The 26627-nt window shown below is 33.8% G+C and overlaps 1 protein-coding gene across 3 annotated transcripts in view; it reads left to right on the top strand.

The window, feature by feature from the left end:
• Positions 1–1235: 1235 nt before the first annotated feature.
• LOC143065373 (calcitonin gene-related peptide type 1 receptor-like) overlaps positions 1236–26627 on the top strand; it is a 49743-nt gene continuing 24351 nt past the window's right edge. Inside the window, exons 1-2 of one of the 3 annotated variants that reach the window (XM_076238909.1) lie at positions 1236–1352; positions 24252–24326. The gene's annotated coding sequence lies outside the window, so the exon portion shown is untranslated. Of the gene's footprint in view, positions 1353–8536; positions 8672–10043; positions 10259–24251; positions 24327–26627 lie in introns of those variants that run through there. The other 2 variants (XM_076238907.1, XM_076238908.1) reach the window with 2 other exon arrangements.

Raw genomic sequence — 26627 nt, 5'->3', positions numbered from 1 at the left:
GCCTAAATCCGAGCAGCACTTTTTAGGGTATGGAACAACATCCCTCGAGACTTTTTTCGACGTCTTGTTGATTCCATGCGCCAGAGGTGTCAGGCGGTCATAAATGCAAGAGGTGGTCATACAAGGTAATGACATGTTAACCTGAGTTCTGTACTCGTCCTGTTAAAATTGTCCGAAAATGTGCAATATTGTTTTTATATAAATACATTTGGAAATTACAGTTTTCTGTTGATAGTGTCAACAACTATCGAATTTTTATTTCAATAAATGATATGATTGGCCATTTCAAATTCAGGTAATAACGCGTGTCGTATTATTACATACTGTATAGCAATTACAAGACAGTATGCCATCAACGATACCTGACATTACGTTCTATAGCATTGTAATGGATGTTCTATTCAGTTTAGTAGAAAAAAGAATGACTACAATGATAGTTTTACTATAAGGAATTGTTTAAACGTTTCTAAAGTGAACAGGAACTACCTCACTGATTGTAATATAAATATTTCTAATGTAACAACAACAATCTAACGTCAGTCAGATTCTTATCAGCAATCAGGTTTTGTTTGCTTCTTCATTCTAGAAATAAATTAACAAATGTTTTTTTTGACATGCCATTACCATTGCTTGTATTGTAAAAAATTACCCGAGTATGCAGATGGTAGATTGTTATGTAATGGTAAATGGACGGATACTACTGTTTTAAACAGTCTGGTAATTACAATTTAACATCAACATTCCTAACCTCAAAGATTGGAATTGCTGCCATTCGTTCATCTGTACGCTTAAACAATTAATATTTGCTGGCATCTAAATATAATTAATATATTATTTCGGAAATGACACCCCCTTGGGTTTGATGTTGAGAGTTTGGCAAATATACACCACCAGAAACTACAATTGGGTTGGCAAGCTTTTCCTAATTAAACTACACCAGGAATATATATACTGTTACGAGACTACACATTTAGCCTTTGTTAAGCTAATCATACCAATAATAATCCAAGGAAAGCAGAAAGTAGAACATTTTCATTATCAAAGTTAATAATCAATGATATCGGCTTATCGTATAATAATGCACCAGATGAGCGTTTTGTTCAAGACTCGTCAGTAGCGCAATTTAAAGAAAGTAAATATGAAAGAGGTCATCTATATACCTCTTAGTAAAAAGCTTTTCTGTTTCAGATTAATCTAAAAATCTATTTATAAAAAGTGAAGTCCGTAAGCATGACCTTAAGATGTTGTTTTGTGTTGTTGAGTCTCATTGATGTAAACCCCACACCTTCTTTTATTCATACTTAAATGTGAGAGATGAACAGAACGATGAAAGGAACAAATATCGATATCAGGTCTGTAAAATTTAATTTTACATACGTTTGTCTTCTGTGTCATTAGATTTATAAAAAAACATATTATGTACAACGTGGATGTCTTAATTGTAATGTTAATATTTACAACGACAATTCAACACTTCATGTTTCGGTAACTACTAAACTTCTCACAAAGACCAAATTTAGATGCTGACTTGATGTTTCCACCTGCATTACAATTTGATAGCTTTACGTGTTAAAGAATTAATAATAACGTATCTAATAGCTATATAAGTGTGAGAATCCTGTACAGGTTGTATCATCATAAGTGCATTAAAATCTTAAATCTTTTGAAAATTGAAATTTTGCAATTTGTAATTTTATTTTTAAGACGATAGTGAGTGAGATACAAGTCTCATATCTGAATTTTTCAGTTTCATTGAGGTCATATTTTAAATAACTTATAAAGCTATCAGATTGCAATGTATGTTTTCGACATGATTCACACCATGACATAGATTATAAGGCGTGATTGGGACATAGATGAGGGGGAGGACAGGGGTAAGGGAGACAGGGAGAAAGGGGGTAGGAGAAAGGAGAAAGGGGGTAGGAGAAAGGAGAGGAAGGCTGGGAGAAAGGAGAAAAAGTTGGAGAAAGGAGAAAAAATAAAATATCTCTCCTTTTAAAAAATGATCTAATATTTCAAGAAAAAATATCTCAAAAGGAGATGTTTTATTCTAATGGGAGAAAGGAGAACGGGGGTAGGAGAAAGGAGAAGAGGGGTGGGAGAAGGGAGAAGGGTACCCCCTGTCCTCCCCCTCATAGATTACACTGCATGATGGCGACAGAGATTACAATGCATGATTGTGGCATAGATTACACTATGATTGTGACATAGATTACACTGCGTGATTGTGACATAGAGTACACTGAATGGTAGTGACATAGATTACTCTGCATGAGTGTGACATAGATTACACTGCACGATTGTGACATAGATTACAAGGCACGATTGTGACATAGATTACACTGCATGATTGTGACCTAGATTACATGGCATGATTGTGACATAGATCACACTGCATGATTGTGACATAGATTACACTGCGTGATTGTGACATAGAGTACAAGGCATTATTGTGACCTAGATTACTCTGCATGATTGTGACATAGATTACATTGCGTGATTGTGACCTAGATTACATGGCATGACTGTGACATAGATCACACTGCGTGATTGTGACATAGATTACTCTGCATGATTGTGACATAGATTACACTGGATGATTGTGACATAGATTACATGGCATGATTGTGACATAGATTACACTGCATGATTGTGACATGGATTACACTGCATGATTGTGACATAGATTACACCGCATGATTGTGACATAGATTACACGGGATGATTGTGACATAGATTACACTGCATGATTGTGACCTAGATTACAAGGCATGATTGTGACATAGATTACTCTGCATGATTGTGACATATATTACTCTGCATGATTGTGACATAGATTACACTGCATAATTGTGACATAGATTACTCTGCATGATTGTGACATAGATTACTCTGCATGATTGTGACATAGATTACACTGCATAATTGTGACATAGATTACACTGCATGATTGTGACATAGAAACACTGTGTGATTGTGACATAGATTACACTGCATGATTGTGACATAAATTACACTGTGTGATTGTGACATAGATTACACTGCATGATTGTAACATAGTTTACAAGGCATGATTGTGACCTAGATTACTCTGCATGATTGTGACATAGATTACACGTCGTGATTGTGACATAGATTACACTGCATGATTGTGACATAGATTACACTTCGTGATTGTGACCTAGATGACAAGGCATGATTGTGACACAGATTACTCTGCATGATTGTGACATAGATTACACTTCGTGATTGTGACCTAGATTACACTTCGTGATTGTGACCTAGATTACAAGGCATGATTGTGACACAGATTACTCTGCATGATTGTTCCATAGATTAAACTGCGTGATTGTGACATAGATTACACTGCATGATTGTGACAGATTACAAGGCATGATTGTGACATAGATGACACTGCATGATTGTGACATAGATTACATGGCATAATTGTGACATAGATCACACTGCATGATTGTGACATAGCTTACACTGCGTGATTGTGACATAGAGTACAAGGCATTATTGTGACCTAGATTACTCTGCATGATTGTGACATAGATTACACTGCGTGATTGTGACCTAGATTACATGGCATGACTGTGACATAGATCACACTGCGTGATTGTGACATAGATTACACTGGATGATTGTGACATAGATTACATGGCATGATTGTGACATAGATTACAAGGCATGATTGTGACATGGATTACACTGCATAATTGTGACATAGATTACACCGCATGATTGTGACATAGATTAAACGGGATGATTGTGACATAGATTACACTGCATGATTGTGACCTAGATTACAAGGCATGATTGTGACATAGATTACTCTGCATGATTGTGACATATATTACTCTGCATGATTGTGACATAGATTACACTGCATAATTGTGACATAGATTACTCTGCATGATTGTGACATAGATTACTCTGCATGATTGTGACATAGATTACACTGCATAATTGTGACATAGATTACTCTGCATGATTGTGACATAGATTACACTGCATAATTGTGACATAGATTACACTGCATGATTGTGACATAGAAACACTGTGTGATTGTAACATAGATTACACTGCATGATTGTGACATAAATTACACTGTGTGATTGTGACATAGATTACACTGCATGATTGTAACATAGATTACAAGGCATGATTGTGACCTAGATTACTCTGCATGATTGTGACATAAATTACACTTCGTGATTGTGACATAGATTACACTGCATGATTGTGACATAGATTACACTTCGTGATTGTGACCTAGATTACAAGGCATGATTGTGACACAGATTACTCTGCATGATTGTGACATAGATTACACTTCGTGATTGTGACCTAGATTACAAGGCATGATTGTGACACAGATTACTCTGCATGATTGTGACATAGATTACACTTCGTGATTGTGACCTAGATTACACTTCGTGATTGTGACCTAGATTACAAGGCATGATTGTGACACAGATTACTCTGCATGATTGTTACATAGATTAAACTGCGTGATTGTGACATAGATTACACTGCATGATTGTGACAGATAACAAGGCATGATTGTGACATAGATGACACTGCATGATTGTGACATAGATTACATGGCATGATTGTGACATAGATCACACTGCATGATTGTGACATAGATTACACTAGATTACTCTGCATGATTGTGACATAGATTACACTGCATAATTGTGACATAGATTACACTGCATGATTGTGACATAGAAACACTGTGTGATTGTAACATAGATTACACTGCATGATTGTGACATAAATTACACTGCATGATTGTGACATAGATTACACTTCGTGATTGTGACCTAGATTACAAGGCATGATTGTGACACAGATTACACTGCATGATTGTGACATAGATTACACTTCGTGATTGTGACCTAGATTACAAGGCATGATTGTGACACAGATTACTCTGCATGATTGTGACATAGATTACACTTCGTGATTGTGACCTAGATTACAAGGCATGATTGTGACACAGATTACTCTGCATGATTGTTACATAGATTAAACTGCGTGATTGTGACATACATTACACTGCATGATTGTGACAGATTACAAGGCATGATTGTGACATAGATGACACTGCATGATTGTGACATAGAGTACACTGCATGATTATGGCATAGATTACAAGGCGTGATTGTGACATAGATTACACTGCGTGATTGTGACATAGATTACATTGCATGATTGTGACATATATTACACTGCATGATTGTGACATAGATTACAAAGCATTATTGTGACATAGATTACACTGCATGATTGTGACATAGATTACACCGCATGATTGTGACATAGATTAAACGGGATGATTGTGACATAGATTACACTGCATGATTGTGACCTAGATTACAAGGCATGATTGTGACATAGATTACTCTGCATGATTGTGACATATATTACTCTGCATGATTGTGACATAGATTACACTGCATAATTGTGACATAGATTACTCTACATAGATTACTCTGCATGATTGTGACATAGATTACTCTGCATGATTGTGACATAGATTACACTGCATAATTGTGACATAGATTACACTGCATGATTGTGACATAGAAACACTGTGTGATTGTAACATAGATTACACTGCATGATTGTGACATAAATTACACTGTGTGATTGTGACATAGATTACACTGCATGATTGTAACATAGATTACAAGGCATGATTGTGACCTAGATTACTCTGCATGATTGTGACATAGATTACACTTCGTGATTGTGACATAGATTACACTGCATGATTGTGACATAGATTACACTTCGTGATTGTGACCTAGATTACAAGGCATGATTGTGACACAGATTACTCTGCATGATTGTGACATAGATTACACTTCGTTGTTGTGACCTAGATTACAAGGCATGATTGTGACACAGATTACTCTGCATGATTGTTACATAGATTAAACTGCGTGATTGTGACATAGATTACACTGCATGATTGTGACAGATTACAAGGCATGATTGTGACATAGATGACACTGCATGATTGTGACATAGAGTACACTGCATGATTGTGGCATAGATTACAAGGCGTGATTGTGACATAGAGTACATTGCATGATTGTGACATAGATTACACTGCGTGATTGTGACATAGATTACATTGCATGATTGTGACATAGATTACATTGCATGATTGTGACATAGATTACAAGGCATGATTGTGACATAGATTACACTGCGTGATTGTGACATAGATTACACTGCGTGATTGTGACCTAGATTGCACTGCGTGATTGTGACATAGATTACATTGCATGATTGTGACATAGATTACAAGGCATGATTGTGACATAGATTACACTGCGTGCTTGTGACATAGATTACATTGCATGATTGTGACATAAATTACACTGTGTGATTGTGACATAGATTACACTGCATGATTGTAACATAGATTACAAGGCATGATTGTGACCTAGATTACTCTGCATGATTGTGACATAGATTACACTTCGTGATTGTGACATAGATTACACTGCATGATTGTGACATAGATTACACTTCGTGATTGTGACCTAGATTACAAGGCATGATTGTGACGCAGATTACTCTGCATGATTGTGACATAGATTAAACTTCGTGATTGTGACCTAGATTACAAGGCATGATTGTGACACAGATTACTCTGCATGATTGTTACATAGATTAAACTGCGTGATTGTGACATAGATTACACTGCATGATTGTGACAGATTACAAGGCATGATTGTGACATAGATGACACTGCATGATTGTGACATAGAGTACACTGCATGATTGTGGCATAGATTACAAGGCGTGATTGTGACATAGATTACACTGCGTGATTGTGACATAGATTACATTGCATGATTGTGACATATATTACACTGCATGATTGTGACATAGATTACAGAGCATTATTGTGACATAGATTACACTGCATGATTGTGACATAGATTACAAGGCATGATTGTGACATAGAGTACATTGCATGATTGTGACATAGATTACACTGCGTGATTGTGACATAGATTACATTGCATGATTGTGACATAGATTACATTGCATGATTGTGACATAGATTACAAGGCATGATTGTGACATAGATTACACTGCGTGATTGTGACATAGATTACACTGCGTGATTGTGACCTAGATTGCACTGCGTGATTGTGACATAGATTACATTGCATGATTGTGACATAGATTACAAGGCATGATTGTGACATAGATTACACTGCGTGATTGTGACATAGATTACATTGCATGATTGTGACATAGAGTACACTGCATGATTGTGGCATAGATTACACTGCATGATTGTGACATTAAATACACTACATCAATGTGAAATAAACTATACTCAGCTTAGTTTCGGATAGAAATTCACTGAATGTATATAAATTTCATTTATTGTTTATGACAACGATTGCACTGCATGGTTGTGATATGGATATGGATTGCACCGCATTGTTATATCACAGATTGCACTGCATGTTTATGACAGACTGTACTGAATGGTTGTGACATAGATTGTTATATCGTGCATTGCAGTTATGAATGACTTAATAGCACATTTTTCATTATAATTAGGTATGATAGCTTTGATTACAAAGACAATATCTTTAAAAAAAATTGAATGTTCTTGTATTCTATCATATATATATATATAGACATATACATATATTTATTTACAGTGATTGTATGCTTCTATTAATAGATTAGCATCCTGCAATTATACTGAAGAGATGAGTAGATGATCATTTCTGTACACTAAAAATAAATACTTCGTGTATTGTATCAGAGATCCTTGTTTAATTCCTACAAGCAGGTAACACCTCCCGAAACGAAAGCTTATTTTTATAAGCTAGAGTTAGAGGAGGGGATAAGGTCTCTGCGCAATGCTAGGCGGTGTTGTCGTAGAAGTTAGAAAAAGTACAGGTTCCAGCCCCGGCGCCGGGGAGGAAGTTACGAATCAAATCTACTCTAACATCGTTAGGTTGATTTTCTAGGCACTTTATATATATATATATATATATATATATATATATATATATATATATATATATATATATATATATATATATATATATATATATATGTGTGTGTGTGTTTTGTGTGAGCCATAACTTTATGTTGAAGACCGTACAGGTTTTTCTTTTATAAATTGTGACTTGGTTGGAAAGTTGTCTCATTGGCACCCATACCTCATCTTCTTATATCTATTAGAAAAAGCATCAACACAAGATCTAATTTTATCTCCCAATCAGACAAGGTAACACTTCGTTTAAGAACATTTAAATCTGAAGTTGACAGATGGCAAAAGAACAAGTCAGTTTATAGTGGAACTCGCTGTTAGAGAACGGCTAAATAAAATCCACAAAATGCATTTAATCAATTTGACACCGTTCCTGGTTGTTCGCTGTTCCCAAATCAAGTCAATTAGAGCCTATAAAATTGACGTCGAAACTATAATAATTTAATAAGTGATATAAGTTTAACTAACTGAAGGAGGCATTTCCTGCCAAGTATATTACAATTATTGTCTTTCAAAACATCAAAAATTAATGTAGTTCAGGAATGAGGTTGATGATAATATATTAGGATTTACCTAAAATCAGAACTGAATACTTGTACTTTGTTGACAAAAGATAAGGTAAAGAACAGTTTGATTATTTTTGAATGAATGTTATCGTAAAGTTTTATACACATTTAAGTATATACACTTAAGTATTGTCATAGCATGTATATGCTTCTAGCAAATAAAGTATTCATTGTCCTACGAGTGGAATTCGGATGCTAAATGTAGTATTAATCAACATTTTTTTAGCAATGTTATAATATGGGTGATTGAGCTGCTTGTATTTGATCTTTAGCTTAAAAGAGTAAGCATTTAAACATAATATCAGTGTATTCTATCATTGTTCTTTATAATAATGATTTTATCACACAGTATAACGATATGTTGTCTAGAAAATGTTAATGTTTTAGGCGACATTGTATTATCTTTGGAAGTAAAACAAACAATTCCATTTGAAAAACTAACGTCGTTTCTACTAATGGAACTGCACTGTAATCTAACCTTGTCTTAAACTACATGCACTGGGATCAATTAGGAAACATTTGATGGAAGTTCGATACCAAGAATGTTAACATAACACTTGTTTATCTGATGGCTTAAGTTCTGACGATGTTTCTGTAAGTAAAGTAAAGGTTAAATAAAAAATGCTATGCAAAATGTCTTCAGTCTAAAAACAAATATAAATCATTGATAGTCATGCATGCGTGGTGAATATTGTCAAAATTGTTTAAAACGACACATTCTAACACCTATATAAACATGAGGAGATGAAATATGATTGCCAATGAGACAAACTATCCACCAACGTTCAAATTAAGTGGATGTAAGCATCTTTGGGAAAGTTCTTAAATGGTTTTTGTGAGTTCTCTCTGTCATACTTGAAGACAGCATACACAATTTTAATGGCAACGATTGACGTCCCCGCCAGTATGGTCATATTAGTTTTTATAAAGTACTAGTATCTTACGATATCAAGTCCACAAATTTTGAATGAATTACTTGAATTTAGGTTTTGTTTTGTTTAGTTTTATGACTAATTGTTATTCTGTGTAATTTACATTCCTCTTTCTTACAGTTGATTCCATTGTAACAATTCATTGAGTTTTAATACTGCCCAGGCAGTACAACAGTAAGCTGTTGGTCAGGAAAGGATTTCATATTTTTACAGGTTATCGTGCGAAACAAAATAATTATTTTATTTTTTTTGTAATAAAATTCTCGAAATTGAAAAAACAGTGAAATATTTAAATCATTTGAATTGATAGTATGAATCGTGTAAATCGTGCGATATAAAGTGAAGGATAAGAAAGTATAAAAATGAACAGATCTGTCAATATATATACGAATTATCCTATCTTACTCACTCCTGATTGCTTTATGTTCAAACTAAAATATGTTCTGTATAAATCAATGGGACCTACCTTGTGTACGCTATAATATTGATATCTGTGAAAGCTTCTCTGTCGATGAAAGACAGTTATAAACACGCCTATACAAAGCTTAATCGCTGACTCGAACTGTTTCTTTTGATGATTTTATAGTTTTATGAAAATGTTATAAAGTGATTGATATATTTGACACTGTGATTTCTGTTTCTGTTGCTTCATTTATTTGTCGGATATCTACATTGTACGATTTGACTGAACTGTGCGCCGAGTTAAGGTAAATTTTTACTTTTATTTATTAAAATAAATAGGGTAGAAAAATATTAACTCTTGATTTGGTTAGATTTAATCTAAAAATATAAAAAAAAAGGTGAGAGCGATAATGGTCCTACTTTGCCCCAATGCTAGTTTCAGTATTTCAAGATGAAAAATTTTTCAAGTTGATTCATAATCATGAGAAAATATTTTTTACGTTTCTTTCTAATTAAGTGTCGACATTTAAATCTAAATTATGTAAAAAAAAATATAGAGTGCTGTGATCGACATATTGAATATTATCAAATAGTTTATAAGTAATAACAGACATTATGTCAAAATGTATGCTGATGCATGCGTCGGCATCAAAGTGTATATGTTGTCACCGAAAACCAAACGAAACTAACCTATTTCTTTTTACATATATTTGAAACATCATGACAAAAACAGTGAAACAAAACTGTTAAAACTCATTTCCTACCTAGTCATTGTTTCGTTTATGATAAATTGGTGGGAAACGTTGATATCTGAGCGTAATTAAAAACCTTATGAAGGCATTATCAGGAAAAGTTTCATGATATTTCTTTTGCAATTAGTACGTATAAACAGCATGATTTCAACTGTCCACTAATATGTTTTATTGTCGTTACCAAAATCCCATCCTCATGTTTATATTAGATACATCACCGGATAAGACACATGACCGGATTTATTCTTGCATTAGCAACACGACGAACGCCAAAAATGGAGCAGGACTTGCTTACCCTTCCAGAGCGAGTTTACACTTAGTTTATGATGGGCTTTGTGCTACTTAATCTCTTGTTTTTTATTTTGTATTTAATGTACTGTTTGTCTTTTATCGTTCGCCGTTTTTTTTTTTCATTGACGTTGTCACTTTTCTTCCACTTATGAGATTTGAAAGTCTCCTTGGTTCCTTCCGTCTCTTTTCTACTATTGAATTTTTATTGTGTATTTATAGTTAACATTTGTGATGCCAATCTTCTTTTTAAAATATTAAAATTAAAGGTGTATAGTATTGACCATACGTTGTTAAAACAGCAAAAATAAAAACAAAAAAAAAAACAAAAAACAAAAAAAGCTATCTAACACATCATGTTCAACAACAGAGAAGTTTTTTTTTGATAGATCTTATTCGTGTCGTGTCTAAATCGATGTTAATAGAATTAACATAAACTACAAAAAAGCCGATTACAATTCTTTTAGAATCATTGTTTCTGTTAACAAAAATGAAACAATAACAAGGAGTGATATTTATCGTTGAAAATGTGAATCATGGGTCTTCCTATTTATCCTCAGTTACCGATGACAAAATTGTCAATTGCAATAAGTATTTTTCGTCTGTTTGAGCATTAAACTATGTATTTTATAAAGAGTTTTTGTTTTAATAATTAAAAGATAAACAATAATGTATACATTGTACATCTTGATAGGAAATCATTAAATCTGTTAACACTATCTCATAGATTTTTTTCACACATTGATGTGTGTCTGTGTATGAATGTGCTACATTTGTATAGACCAAGGTTGTTTAATAAGTTATCTATAATACTAAATGAGAAGACCTGTCTCCGTCTTCCCGGTCAAATTAGTCTATATGGCTATCTGGTCTACACACTGATGGTTGTATCCTTCCTAATAGTTATTTATTTTGAACAAAATGGGGAAAACAAATGTATTTCTAGATTATTTGCCGTCATTACTTTGGTTCCGAGTTTGTTGTCCAAATTTTCCTCCTACTTCGATGATTTTTCTGACCAGCGTTAGATCTTCCTATATCCATTTAGAGGACACATATTAAAGTGTGTTTATAAAAACTGTCACATATGAACTAATATACACAATAAATGAACCAAAAGTGAAATGCAGTATGTAAATCTAGAGCAATTATAGGCAACAATAAGGCCTTCAACGAGGAGAAAACCCCATACCATAAGGTTGGCTAGAAAAGGACTGACATGAAAATATGAAACAATTCAATTAATAAAAGTAACGGCCTAAATTATAACAAAACAGTTCACAAAAACAAATATGGCGGACATGAACCAACAACAACTACTGACCTACAAGCTCCTAGATTGGGACAGGCACGTCAAGAAAGTGTTTGGGTTGAACATGTCTGGAAACTCAACCCTTCTCTTAACCTGGAACAGTGGTGTAACGATTCAATATAAGAACAAACTATAAAAATCAGTTGAAAATGGCATAACTCATCAGATGAATTCAAGTAAAAATACATGCTGGGTACATATACATCCCAAAAACAAAAAGACACTAAGTACAGATCTGAGAGTACTCGCAGTCACTGACAGCTAGTTAAAAGCGAATAACAACTTCTGGAAAAAAGGTATGGATCTTAGACTAAATTATCAATCAGTACACATCCAACATCCAATGGATTTAATGTAAAGACGTTATGAACAGTCAGATAATATTTATACTATATTCCCTCATTGGCATATGGTCAAATGAAAAGTTTATACTACCTACACGTCTCACTGTAATTAATTTTCTTCATGATCACACAAAATGACATGCACCCATTTAAAACCTACAGAAAGATTTAGGATCTACAGACGTAAAAGCATTTTTTGCTTCAAGCACTAACCCGTCCAGCTGTTGACGGTAAAAACATGATAGTAAGAAACTAAGCACGAATTTATACAGCAAGATATTGTTAGTAGGGAAAATTGTTCATTAAATTCACTGCGAGTATTCATCATAAAATTATGACTATACGAATACCTAAAATCACTACTATAATTTGACATTCATATTCAAATCTGTCACGGAACCGCATTGCCACTGTTTACTTGTGTGTTGGATACGATGTCACAGTCGTATGTAAATTGTGCCGAATAATATTAGAACGACTCATGCAATATATAAGTTTTTTAATCATTTTATTGAGCTCTTTCTGTCATGATTCAACTTGGCTTTCTAAGTAGCACAAAAGTTAATGATAATGATTGGTATTGGGGATGTCATGGTAACATATGTTTTAGTTCTACGATAGCACTGTCTTGGGACTTTGATCTATAACAGCACCAATTATATGTCTTATTGAGTTTTGCTTTGAATATTCTAAAGAAAAGATGGTGGCTCTCTCTCATTCATTATTAAAAAAAAACAAAAAAAAACGGTGAAAATTCTAAATTTCCGTTTCGAAGTAGTGCGGCTTAATGTTCAATTAATGGTGAATTGAAAAATGCAGCTCTCTTTTTGTGTACACTACATGGACATTTTTTGTACTTTTTGTGTATTTTTTTTGGTTGCTTTTGCGATTGTATCGATCTAATGAGTTTGCGCCTTTAAAACTAATTTGTATAGTCGTACAAATGTATGATGCTGGTACATCACTTTCCAATTTTTGCTCGCCGCGATAGTAGAATTTATGTAATAAACATAAATTCGGTTATTCTAGTGGAAAGTTTTAATCTCGTCCGTTGCAGTGCTTTCCTTTATAAATTCATATGTAATCGTTAGGGTGTATAGTGGTGACGTCAATTTGAGGTTGACGATCTTTTTAACTTTGAGCTGCAAGAGAGCAGACGTGTTTAATTACAGAGAGAAGTATTTTGAAAATACTTTTTGTGCTGTTGCGGCGTAAAGCAATCCTTTAATCAATCGATTAATTTGTTTGTATAGTTTGTTCTTGTGCTGTTGCACCACTGTCAAAGGTTAAGAGAGTGCCTGTTCCTAGTTGAATATTTGTTTTTTTTTATTTTAATTGTTTTGTATCTGTCATTTTGTTGCCTTTTATAGCTTGTTATACGGTATGGTTTAAATGGCTCATTGTTGAAGGTCGTATGGAAACATATAATTTCAAACTGCTGCGTTAGATGGAGAGTTTTCTCATTGGCAGTCATACCACATCTTATTTATATAACGATTAATTTGTTTTTCTGTTTCCCATCTACAGGAAGTTTGCAATAGATAAACACTTTTGTGATTTACAGTCCATGTTCACAATTTGTCATAACAGAAATAATAAAATAACCATTTTTATTGAAACGTGTCTTAAAAGGTGTTACACTCTTTATATTCTAAACATACAATTATGTTTGCATGTTGTAATGTCATTAACTTTAAAGACGTCGTAAAAAGGCTGCACTTTCAAAAACAAAGATAAATCTATATGCAAATGTCCACCGTCATTAGAATTCTATACAATTATAGCCTAATCTTTGGAAATCTTCATATTGAATTCATTATCACACGTGAAACGATTGATAGCTTTGTAATGATAGAGGAATACAAACTCGTTTGTCATTTAACAAATTAAAACCGTTGAAATTTACGATTTAAGTCCAAATTCTGTAACAGTTATAGGCACAATCTTGATATTTTAGTATGGATTTATTTACGCCAATCAGACATTCTATTACTTAAGATAACCATTGGTGTTGATCCTGGAACATCTTTCAGAATATTCAATTTCATTTTAATTGTTTCATTCGTGTAGTTGGGATTTTTAACAGTCTGTGGTATGTTTAGCACTTTTCGTTTAAGGAGAGGGGAGCACTTCCATATAGGAAAAATCCACGTTGCAGTGTTAACATGTTTTGACATGACAATAATTTCCAAAACATTTGATAATTAATTATATAAAAGAGTTAAGGCACGCGTTCCCCCACCACCTACAACCACTCCCACCAGCCACGCCATCAACTAATTTGACTCTAAGGTCAAATGTCTAGGTCACATAGAGGTGATATAAGTGCAACACGTTGTCTTGTTAAAAAGTGAGGTTGCATGAGAGCAAGAACCGGGGAAAAAATACTACTTAAACGAAACGTCTACCTTTTTTGAAAGGATAATTATATTTAAAAACAATAAAGACGTATGTATGATGCATTGCATTTAACCATTATAATTTCTTCGGCATATTTATAAATTGATTATCTGAAGGGATCTGGTTCATTAAAAATATATACTATACAATTAAAATATCAACCGAAGAATATTACAGACAGACTATAAAGCTACTAGTAGCCATCTAAATTTCTTCTTGGCGGTTCTGGTCATTTTATTGCTCTTGATTAGCGTAATGCCAAAAAAAAAAACCCTTCAACCATACGATTATTTTGTTTCGAGGTTAATCTATATTGAACCAAAAAAGCCTACATTTTATCTTATGAGATCTTGTAGGACGTAGCATAGTTCCATTGTTTCATTGTTTCTATCTACTTTCGTGCATTGGATAAATGTACGAAAGTAGATTGAAACAATGTTAAAAACTTCTATGTCGTTTGTGTTATATATATACGAGGAAGACATGTTGACTATAACAAGATCTTTATTAACCTTCTATACAGGAGAGTAACATATTACATAACATAATGTCCGGATCGTATCCGGTTAAGATATGTCAATATTACGGTATGTGACATCCCCCTTTTTCTAAAAGATGAAATGAAAATGAAATGATTAAATGAATAAATGAATTTGAGTATTACCCAGTTAAAATTAATACTGAATGATTTTGACTAGAAATTAATACTGACTAGATTAATGTCTCTTTCCCAATTTAACTTTAAAGTCTATATACATTGTATTGTCTTTTCTGATAACTAACTAAAACTAGCTAAATGCTTTCTAAAATCTACTTGACAGTTCAACAAATTATTTTACATAGTCATTTAATTTGGTTGACACTTTGACTGTTCTTCCAGATCTTGTCACGGGTGACTTAGATGGTTCAATACTTTCATTTTCCTCGGACGCAACGGTTTCGCTGCGGTCTAATGTTTGTGAAGTGTTACAGACAGTTGAAGTTTTACGGACGGTTGAATTGTGATTGTTGTTGAAATGTTCATTATCAACTGTGTTTCTATTGTAAGCTGTTGGTCTTATATGCATACGGTTTCTTCTGTAACGCCTGCCATCTGATGTGTGTACTACATAGGAGCGAGGAGTGTGGTGTTTTTGAATTATTTTCCCTGCTTTCCATTTACCATCTGTGTACATTACAATAGAGTCTCCTTGTTTTAGCTGTTTCAATTCAGGTCCACAATGTTTATCATAGTTGGTTTTAGCTTTCCTTTGGCGAATTTCGAGTTTTTTGATAATTTTGCTGTTGTTAACGTTTTGTGGCACCAATAGCGGTAATGAAGTAGGTAGTGATGTTTTTAATCTCCTATTTAGAAACAATTGTGTTGGCGAAAGGTCAATGTCCAAAGGTGTGTTTCGATAGTCTAATAGAGCTTTGTGTGGATCCTTCGATTTCATAATTAGCTTCTTGATGGTTTGAACACTTTTTTCTGCTTGTCTATTCGACTGAGCATAGTGTGGGCTGCTCGTGGTATGTTTAAATCCATATTCAGTAGCAAATCTTTTGAATTCTAATGAAGAAAACTGAGGACCATTGTCAGACACTAATTCGTCAATATATCCAAATCTTGACATTAGTCCTTTTAAGTAATCAATGGTGTTTTTGCTAGTTTCATTGTCTAGTTTCATAACTTCTGGCCACTTCGAGTAGTAGTCTACTACTAATAGATAATGTTGTTTTTGGTATTCAAACAAGTCGGTAGCAACTTTTGACCAGGGTCTTTCAGGTATTTCTGGCATTAACATCGGTTCCTTTGCGTTTAGAGACTGATGTTGAGCGCAAAGTCCACATGCTTTAACTTTGTCCTCGATGTCTTGTCCCATGCCGATCCAGAATAGAACATCGCGTGCACGGCTTTTGCACTTTACGATTCCAAGATGTGATTCGTGTATTTTGTCCAACATTTCATTTTGTAGCGCTTTTGGTACAATAGCTTTGTTTGACTTGTACAATAGTCCATCGATGACTGAAAGTTCATCACGGTAAGTCCAATATGGCCTCAAAGAGTGTATAAGTTCAGATTTTTCATTTGGCCATCCATTAAATATGACATCTTGTAATACCTGAAGGTGTTCATCATTTGCAGTTTCCTTCTGAAATTTAGCATACATTTCTGGAGCAATTGGCAAGTATGATATCAAATGAATGTCATTCACGTGTAAGTCAGGTACTAATACTTCCTTTGTTTCTTTTAGGAACGATCTGCTGAGATGATCTGCTAGATACATCTCTTTGCCTGGTTTATAGTCAACTTTAAGATCATAATTTTCTAATGCTATTAAAAGTCTCTGTAATTTAGGCAGTGTTTGGTGAAGCGGTTTCAGGAAGATTGATTGTAGCGGTTTATGGTCTGTCTCTATTTGAACTCGGCGACCATATACGTACTCATGGAATTAATTACATCCATAAACAATTGCAAGAGTTTCTTTCTCGATCTGCGGATATCGTTGTTGTGTTTGAGTAAGAGCACGTGAGGCATACGCAACTGGTTTCTGATTTTGTATCAGTACAGCTCCAAGTCCTTTTGAACTAGCATCAACACTGATTGTAAGCTGTTGGTTCGGATTGTAGTATTGCAGCAGAGGTGCATTTGTTGCCATTTCTTTCAACTTCTGAAAGCTAGTTTTTGTTTTTCATCCCAGTGCCATGCTGTGTTTTTCTCTAAGAGTGTTCTTAACGGTGCACTGACTGTTGACATGTTTGGCATAAACTTGCCAAGATACTGAATAAAACCCATGAAGGTTTGTAGATCCTTGACGCACTCCGGTTTTGACATTTTATTGACTGCACGGATTTTTTCTGGGTCTGGTTTCACGCCTTCACTTGTTAGACGGTGTCCAACGTATGTTACTTCCGGTTTGCTGATTTCGCATTTTCCGGCACTGAGTTTCAAGTTGTATTCTCGCGCTCTGTCTAGAACCTGTTTAAGACGCATATCATGTTCTTTTTGGTCTGATCCCCAAATAAAATGTCGCCGATAATCGCTTCTGCTCCTTCTATGTCAGATACCATTTCAGACACAATTTTCTGGAATACTTCCGATGCTGAATTTATCCCAAAAGGTAAGCGAGCAAATCTATAACGTCCAAATGGTGTATTAAATGTGCATATCTTTGAGCTAGGTTCGTCTAGTTGAATATGCCAAAATCCACTGGTGGCATCCAGTTTACTAAAGACTTTAGCGTTCGGCATTTGCGAGATAACTTCTTCTACGGTTTTTAACGGATAATGTTCACGTAAAATTGCCTTGTTCAGATCACTTGGATCAATGCATATTCGAATTTTGCCGTTTGGTTTAATGACAGTAACCATTGAGTTGACCCATTGTGTAGGTTCTTGCTGTTTGAAGATTACACCAATGTCCTCCATACGATCAAGTTCAGCTTTGACTTTGTCTTTGATAGCTATGGGTATCTTACGCGGTGTTTGTACAACTGGTGCTACAGTTTTGTTGATACGTATCGTATGTGTTCCTGGTAGACATCCTAGGCCTGTGAATAAATCTCCATATGGTGTTCCATATTTTCTGATAAAAATTGTTTTGACGCTTCTTGCGGATTGTTTGTATGAGTGATTGAATGTATGAGCTTCAGGAGTTTCATCGCTTCGCATGTTTTTGCACCTATTACAGATTGTACATTACGGTCTACAATGTGAAATTTCACGACGTGATCTCGGCATTTATAACTACACCTAAGATTAATTACTCCAACAGTGTCAATGATGTGTCCTGAGTATGAACGGAGTGGTGATACTTGTTTAGTGATGATAGGATGCGAACAAATGGTTTTCAGTTTGTTTAGGGAAAGTACGTTGCACTTTGCACCTGTGTCTAGCTGAAAGTTAACTGGTACGTCGTTGACGTTGATTGTTTCGGTCCATTCGTCGGTATTTAATTCTTGATTATCAATTGTTGCTACAAAAAGTTCATCGTCATCAGATTCACTGCATATGTCTAAAGTGTGCATTTTCTTTGATGATTTATTTGATGACAGACAGACGGACGCAAAGTGGTTGTATTTATGGCATTTGTTGCACTGTTTCCCGAATGCAGGACATTTTCTACGCTCATGTTTACCTCCACAGTTTTTACATTTGTTTGTGAAATTGTGTGATTGCCCCTTGTTATTTTGAGGTGGTCCCTTTGTGGTGTGTATTGCTTGCCATACTTTTTACCTGATGATCTTGATCCTTGTTTGTTTAACATGTTAATTGTTTTATCTTCGCTTTCCATAGTTTTAAGAGGAGCCTTTGAAAGTTCATAAGTTCTAGCGAAATTTATAGCCTTTTCTAACGAGAGTTCGGACCCTTCATTGATACATTTCTCCCGAACTTTGTGGTCTTTAATTCCAAAAACAATGGCATCACGTACCATTTCCTCCGGCGTCGCATATCCACAATCTTTTACCAATATTTTGAGGTCTGTGAGATATTCTTCGAAAGTGTCAATTTCTTTTTGTACACGGCTTAAAAATTTGTATCGTGAATAAATCTTGTTCGATTTAGGGCGTACGTGTTTTTCAAAGTTCTGGTAGTGCACATCAAGTTTCTTTTTATCGTCCTCCGAAAGATCCCAGGTTGAATATATGTCCCTGCCTTTGTTGCCAATCCATATCATTAGATAGTTACATTTTTGTGCTTCAGCAGTTTTGGCTAGAGGTCCCGCGAACCAGAATTCTGTATGTTGTTGGAAAGATTTTCAAGCGGTCACTAGGTCTGTCGCTTCCCAGTCCATTTTGGGGTGAGATCCTGATAGTGCATCCATGATTATGATAATTTAGGTAGCTGGATTGTTCATGCAACTTTTAAGATTGCTTCCATCTACGGATGGCTTATTTTCATTATGATGGGCGATGGTTCAGTCTGACACCATGTTATATATGTACGAGGAAGACATGTTGACTCTAACAAGATGTTTATTAACCTTCTATACAGGAGGGTATCATAATACATAACAATAATGTCCGGATCGTATCCGGTTAAGATATGTCAATATTACGGTATGTGACAGTTTGGTCTGTTTTGGCGAGTTGTTTGGTTTGTTGTCCAAACATCAAAATATAAAAGAAAATAAAGTACCGATTAAATGCTAGACAAACATCTAAACGATATTAGATTGACTGCTATCGAAATATCTAAGCAGTACCGATTAAATGCTAGAATTCTGCTTAAACTATATGAGTGCCTTTTGTGAATTTGCACACACACAAAAAAAAACTGTCCCTTGTAACTTTTGTTTCCCATAGTATATATACGTTGTGTTATGACGAGACAACGTTTTATCGGGATTTCAATGACAAACACTGCGACTCTCCTTTGATTAATTTACTTTCATAAGTTAAATATTCAGTAGAGAAACTGTATTTTTTATTGTAGGTATGTTTACTTTATTAAATATCTATTGTCAATATACCAGACCGGACTACTAATATAATTTAATAAAAAAAAATAATGTCAGTTATAGGCCGACAGCATTTATATTAAATATATTTCGCAACTTCGTGCTAGTTTACTTATCTCCAATAAACGTGTATTGTGATGGCTGTGAAAATAAATCATTTTAAAGAAATACACTAAAATAAATACATTGTACAGCTTTAAAAAAAAATAATTACAATTTTAGTTAAACCAAGTAAAGGAGGAAATTCCATAAAGGCCGGCAATATTAGATGTGAAATAAATTATCAGGATGTGTATTTGTTTCTAGTTTGTTATTTTCTAAGATGTATGGTGTTTCTGAGTTGCAGCCTGAAATCTCCTGCATGTAAAGTACCACTTTGGTTAGTGTGTGTAGTACGTAGAGCTTGAGTCTGTTATCAACTACAACGTTATTTTACAGGAAGTTCTTAACCTAGTACTGATAAATATATGTAATTATTGTATGGTCTTTTATGTACCGTTTGTTGGTCTGCTTATCAAGATAAAAAAAGGGTGAGATCTAAATTAAGTACCTGTCTCTAGTCAGAAACCTCGTTAGTTGTTGTATAATGTCATATTTATCTTAATGTTCTTGGTTATTTGAAGATATTGACGTTCAAAGCAGAGCTGTGTGTTTATTTCCAAACAGTTATAAAAAAAACTCGGCTTGTTGTAGTAGAATTGTTGTATCATTGACACTACCAAACAAAAGTTCTTTTATTGTTTTAACTTTGTTCATTTGCGTTTTTGTATTTTTTCAATTGTTCGATTTATGAGTGTACAAGTAACTTTCAAACTTACCTATACAAGTAACGTTGAAAACGAGGCTCTTTTGAATATAACTTACATATAAGTTAGTTTTGTCAATTTAATTTACATAGGTGTCCATTCATTAATATTTGACTAGCTTAAAAACTAATTTTCGCAGTCATCTGGTTAATTTTCCCACGGAATAAATACTTAAATCCTCCTGAAACACTTATTGCTTCAAGACGCACCGAGATTTAATATTGACTCTTCTGGGTCAAAGATTGGTCCTTAGAGACTATTAGATATAATTTTCTTGGACATCTTTTAGGTAGACAGCTAAAAACAGATGGAAACCAGTGATTTTATTGACACTGAAAGTTGTTTATAATTTGTAACACACAACAATTTTATATGACCCTTGTATGGTTGTAATCATAGACTATTTCAAAAGATGTATAAAATACTAGTACATTTAACAGTATTAATTTTTATACGACCGCAAAAATTGAAAATGTTTTGGTCGTATATTGGTATCACGTTGGCGTCGTCGTCTGCGTCATCGTCGTCGTCGTCGTCGTCCGAATACTTTTAGTTTTCGCACTCTAACTTTAGTAAAAGTAAATAGAAATCTATGAAATTTTGACACAAGGTTTATGACCACAAAAGGAAGGTTGGGATTGATTTTGGGAGTTTTGGTTTCAACAGTTTAGGAATTAAGGGCCAAAAAAGGGCCTAAATAAGCATTATTCTTGGTTTTCGCACAATAACTTTAGTATAAGTAAATAGAAATCAATGAAATTTAAACACAAGGTTTATGACCACAAAAGGAAGGTTGGGATTGACTTTGGGAGTTTTGGTCCCAACAGTTTAGGAATAAGGGTCCAAAATTGAACTGTGTTTAATTTCATCAAAAATTGAATAATTGGGGTTCTTTGATATGCCGAATCTAACTGTGTATGTAGATTCTTAATTTTTGGTCCTGTTTTCAAATTGGTCTACATTAAGGTCCAAAGGGTCCAAAATTAAACTTAGTTTGATATTAACAAAAAATGAATCCTTGGGGTTCTTTGATGTGTACAAAGTACAACCAACTAACTATCAGTTGCGAAATGGCCCTGATATTATTGTTCCATTTTGTAGACTTTCCCTTACTACTGAATCGTTTGTTCCATCTACAATACGTGAATGGAATAAACTTGATCCAAAAGTTCGCAGTGTCGACTCTATTTCTAAATTTAAGAAAGAATTAAAAAACGATAGGCCAATATGTAAAATTGAAACGTTTTATTTGTACGGCCCTAGGAAATTGAATATCATCTTAATGCAATTGAGATGTACCGCTTCATTCTTAAACAATGACTGTTTAGAGCTAATATTATGATCCTTCTTATCATTGTGGGTCAGATCCTGAAGATGTCTACCATTACTTCTTTGTTTGTCCAAAATACACATCATGTAGAAAAATCTTATTTATTAATCTAAACTGGATATCCGAAAACTTTGTTTTAGATACAAAACTATTAACTTACGGACACTAGAAACTTTCGAATGAACAAAATATTCAAATTTTCAAACATGTTCAAAATTTCATAAAAAGGTCAAACAGATTTCTAATGCCTTGATAGAGCGTTATTGTTACTGGCAGAGAACGTCATCGTCATCATCAGTACACACGTCATCGTAACAGAATCGTATGACAAATTTTCTTTTTTCTCTTTTTTTTTCTCTCTCTCTCTCTTCTTTTTTACCTAACAAATGGAAGCTAGTATTATATTCTATAAACTGTTTGCTTTATATGCATGTCCTGTATATTATACTATTATTGTAATTTAATATTGTATTATGGAGAAGACTTCATAAGTATGATTTACTTGTGTTTAATCCATTTTGCTTTAATTCAGCAAATAAAATATGTTTAAACTAAATCTTTCAATGATAGATTGCTCGAGCATTACCCCTTTTAGTGCAAAGTTCTGTGTTTAAATGGACAAAGTTTGTATAAAGACGACAGATATCAGCAAACTGAGAAAATGAAGATTTCTGAATGAAATGGGTTTTTTTCCCAGCAAAATTTTATAGTGCTTCCGTCATAATCTTATTAACGTAATTAGGCACAGTGTTGTGTTTCATTCTTAAATTTTTGGGGGTTCATCATTGTACGATAATGTGTTGTTTGTATTTCGCACTTTTCTGTGATGTATGATATTTTCATTAACCTTATATATGATCAGTGGCAGGAAAACGAATTTATTAAAACTATTAACAGTTATCTATAATTATCATATTGAATAATTTCAAGTGCCGTGTTTGTTTTCTTCGAGGAGGACCTCTGAAGTAATAGTGGATCGAGAGACATAATTATATCCAAGGTCCTTACTGACTTCATATATGCTCATTATAACTTGACCGAATTTGCTTACTAACAAGGCTGATTGGATAAATGCCATTAACTTGTCAGAAGTGGTCCTTGTTAAAACTGTTGAGTCAAGGAACGACAATACAATAGATGCAATTGTAAAAAAAACGTGAGCCTTTACTATTTGTATGCTCTTAACTCCATCCTTTAAAAAGTAAGAAAAAATGCGGTGAAAATTCAGAGTGTTACTATACACAAATGTCAGGGGGAGGTCTTTGTTTTTTTGTGTTTTTTTGTTGTTGTTTTTTTTGTGTTTTTTTTGTGTTTTTTTTAATTAGAAATGACAAATACAAAGGTTTTCGTAATCATTATGGTTTATTCCCCCGATAAAAATTAAAGGTTTTGAAAAATCTACTTTGAAAGAAAAGTGAACAGAAAAGGGTACTTAATATTGATAAACGATATGAGAATTATAGTGGTATAGCTATTAGTATTTTATCGCTTTAAGATAAGAATGGTATTTCAAGTCATGCTTTTCCTATTAAAATCAGGAGGAGGTGAATAGATAAGTATTTTATCAATTGGTTCTACACATCAATAAAGTGATTGCTTGTCATGGTTTGCTTTGATATTTTCCAGTTTAAATTCTTGATGGAGTAATACAAGCTGCATTATATGTGTGACTGAGTATGAAGTGATACGAGACCAGATACGGTAAGAGTAACCTTTTTGTTGATTAAAGTATGAATTGTAAATTTGATTTTGTTTCTTAATCTATATTTATTAATTGAGATTACTTGACAATCATGTTATTCATTTAGTAGATAAGTAGTTATGTATTGACGTTGAAGCTTACTTCATTTCAGCTCTCCTTTTTTGTACCTTTACTAAATTAATTATCATGATGGAAGTGACAGAAATATTTAATAGCATTTGCATATTTGTACATTGTAAAGTATTAATCCTTGTAGAATTAGATACACTTAACTCCAAGGCAAATTCATAACGCGGAAGTCCATACAAAGTGATAAAATCAAACTCTTTTAATCAACGGAACAAGTGGGGACGTATGGGACGTAATATTTAATCAAGGGAACAAGTGGGGACGTATGGGACGTAATATTTAATCAAGGGAACAAGTGGGGACGTATGGGACGTAATATTTAATCAAGGGAACAAGTGGGGACGTATGGGACGTTATTAAGTCAGTGTACATGCAACATATTTAATATTTTACAGATCAAGGCTATTAGCACATTAGCAATTGCAAACCATGGCCTGAAAATGTTCACAAACGGGAAGTTTGTCAACATTAAACCATCTGCATTTTACATTTATATGTTAGAAACTTTACATACTCCTTTTAAAATAATTACTCTTTTGCAGAATGTACGATTACGGTACCGTTGGATCATATATATTTTAAATATACCCTACTTTGCTAATTATACAATATGAAAGGAGGGAGACCTGTATTCAAGTGTCAAAACGTTTTCTTGTCATAGTGATATAGTCCACCACAAGCGGTTGAAATAGTTCAAATTGATACATATGATAAATCTGTAGAAATATTTAAATAAATAAAAGATAAATTTGAAGCAAACACAACGAAAATATTCAATCAAAAGTAATATCGCGTCTTTATTTAAACATTTTTCAAAGCTCAACTTTCCGTTTTAATATAGGATCTTTATTTATCGCAAGCCATCGTCAAGTGTTTAAAGTTAACTATTTCGGACGAACTCATAAGGTCCGTGTGAGATATGGTCAATTTAATATTCTAGATAAGTTAAATCTTAACAGGAAAAGAACAATATCAGAATTCAATAATGTTGACAAACAAATCAAAACATTGTATGAAAGTGATCCATGTTTTGATACTCCAAAACATCGAAGATAAAACCAGATAAGACTAACTTTATTTCACACATGGTATTAAATTGACCGACCTCTCTTACGTTTTCAAATTAATATATTTACAGTGAAAGTGATATCTACCAAAATCTCCGGATGTATCGTGGGTGCTTAAGCCGAGTTCCAATCCAAATGGATTAATAGTTGCAGAAACATCAATTTTGAGCCAGGAAATAACAATTAAGGGTTTTAATGATGACGACTGCAAAGTCTACTGAGAATTTATGTTAAGTGACATTTAACCCAAATATCTACCGGATCGTTTTTCTGTCCTAGGATCATTTTCCATTTTCATAAATGATTGGAATATAATTCAAGAGATATACCGTAGAAACCAAAAATGGTTTCAGTCCATCAACGGCTACTGTTACCTTGTAATTACTCATTATCTTATATGAGGAGCAATCATTTCATTTAACGCCTTACTGTGCACAAAACTGTTATTTTAATTAGCTAATCAGTACATACCGAGCCGTCTGAAAATGATTGAATCAGTCGTTTAAGATTGACCACAATACTGATATCTAAACACTAATCGAACATTGACAATAGATAGAACAAAACACCAAATCTTAGCAACCCGCTTTAGACCGTTCATCTAATGATGTGTGCAATGTTCATGTGTGTATTGAATTGTCGTGTGTTTTTGTTGCATTTCATTGTTTCAGTTGCTTCGTTCATTTCCTCTTATAGTTGATGTGTTTTCCTCGGTTTTAGTTTGTTACCCGGATTAGTTTTCTCATAATCGATTTATGACTTTTGAACAGCAGTGCACTACTGTTGCTTTATTTATGGTACATTTTAAATATGATCATTACTTCTTGAACTATTTTGTGAAAAGAATAAAAGTGTCTATGCAGAGAAAGAACTTGCATAAAATCTTTATGTATGTTACCTTGCAATAAATGTTATTAAAACTTCATATTAAAGTTAATCCATTTAAAATCTGTTATAACTTCTGTAACTTGTAACTTATTATCGGTGGCCATTTTATCACCGTGATGGTAGGAAATATTACAAAATGTTATAATTATATAAAAGGAGATTCGGTATGATGGTTAATGAATCAACCATCCACCAACAGAACAGAGGTCAACATTA

Source organism: Mytilus galloprovincialis, chromosome 2 (assembly GCF_965363235.1).
Source record: "Mytilus galloprovincialis chromosome 2, xbMytGall1.hap1.1, whole genome shotgun sequence".
Classification (NCBI taxonomy): Eukaryota; Metazoa; Mollusca; class Bivalvia; order Mytilida; family Mytilidae; genus Mytilus; species Mytilus galloprovincialis.
This window is presented reverse-complemented; position numbering and strand designations above follow the sequence as displayed.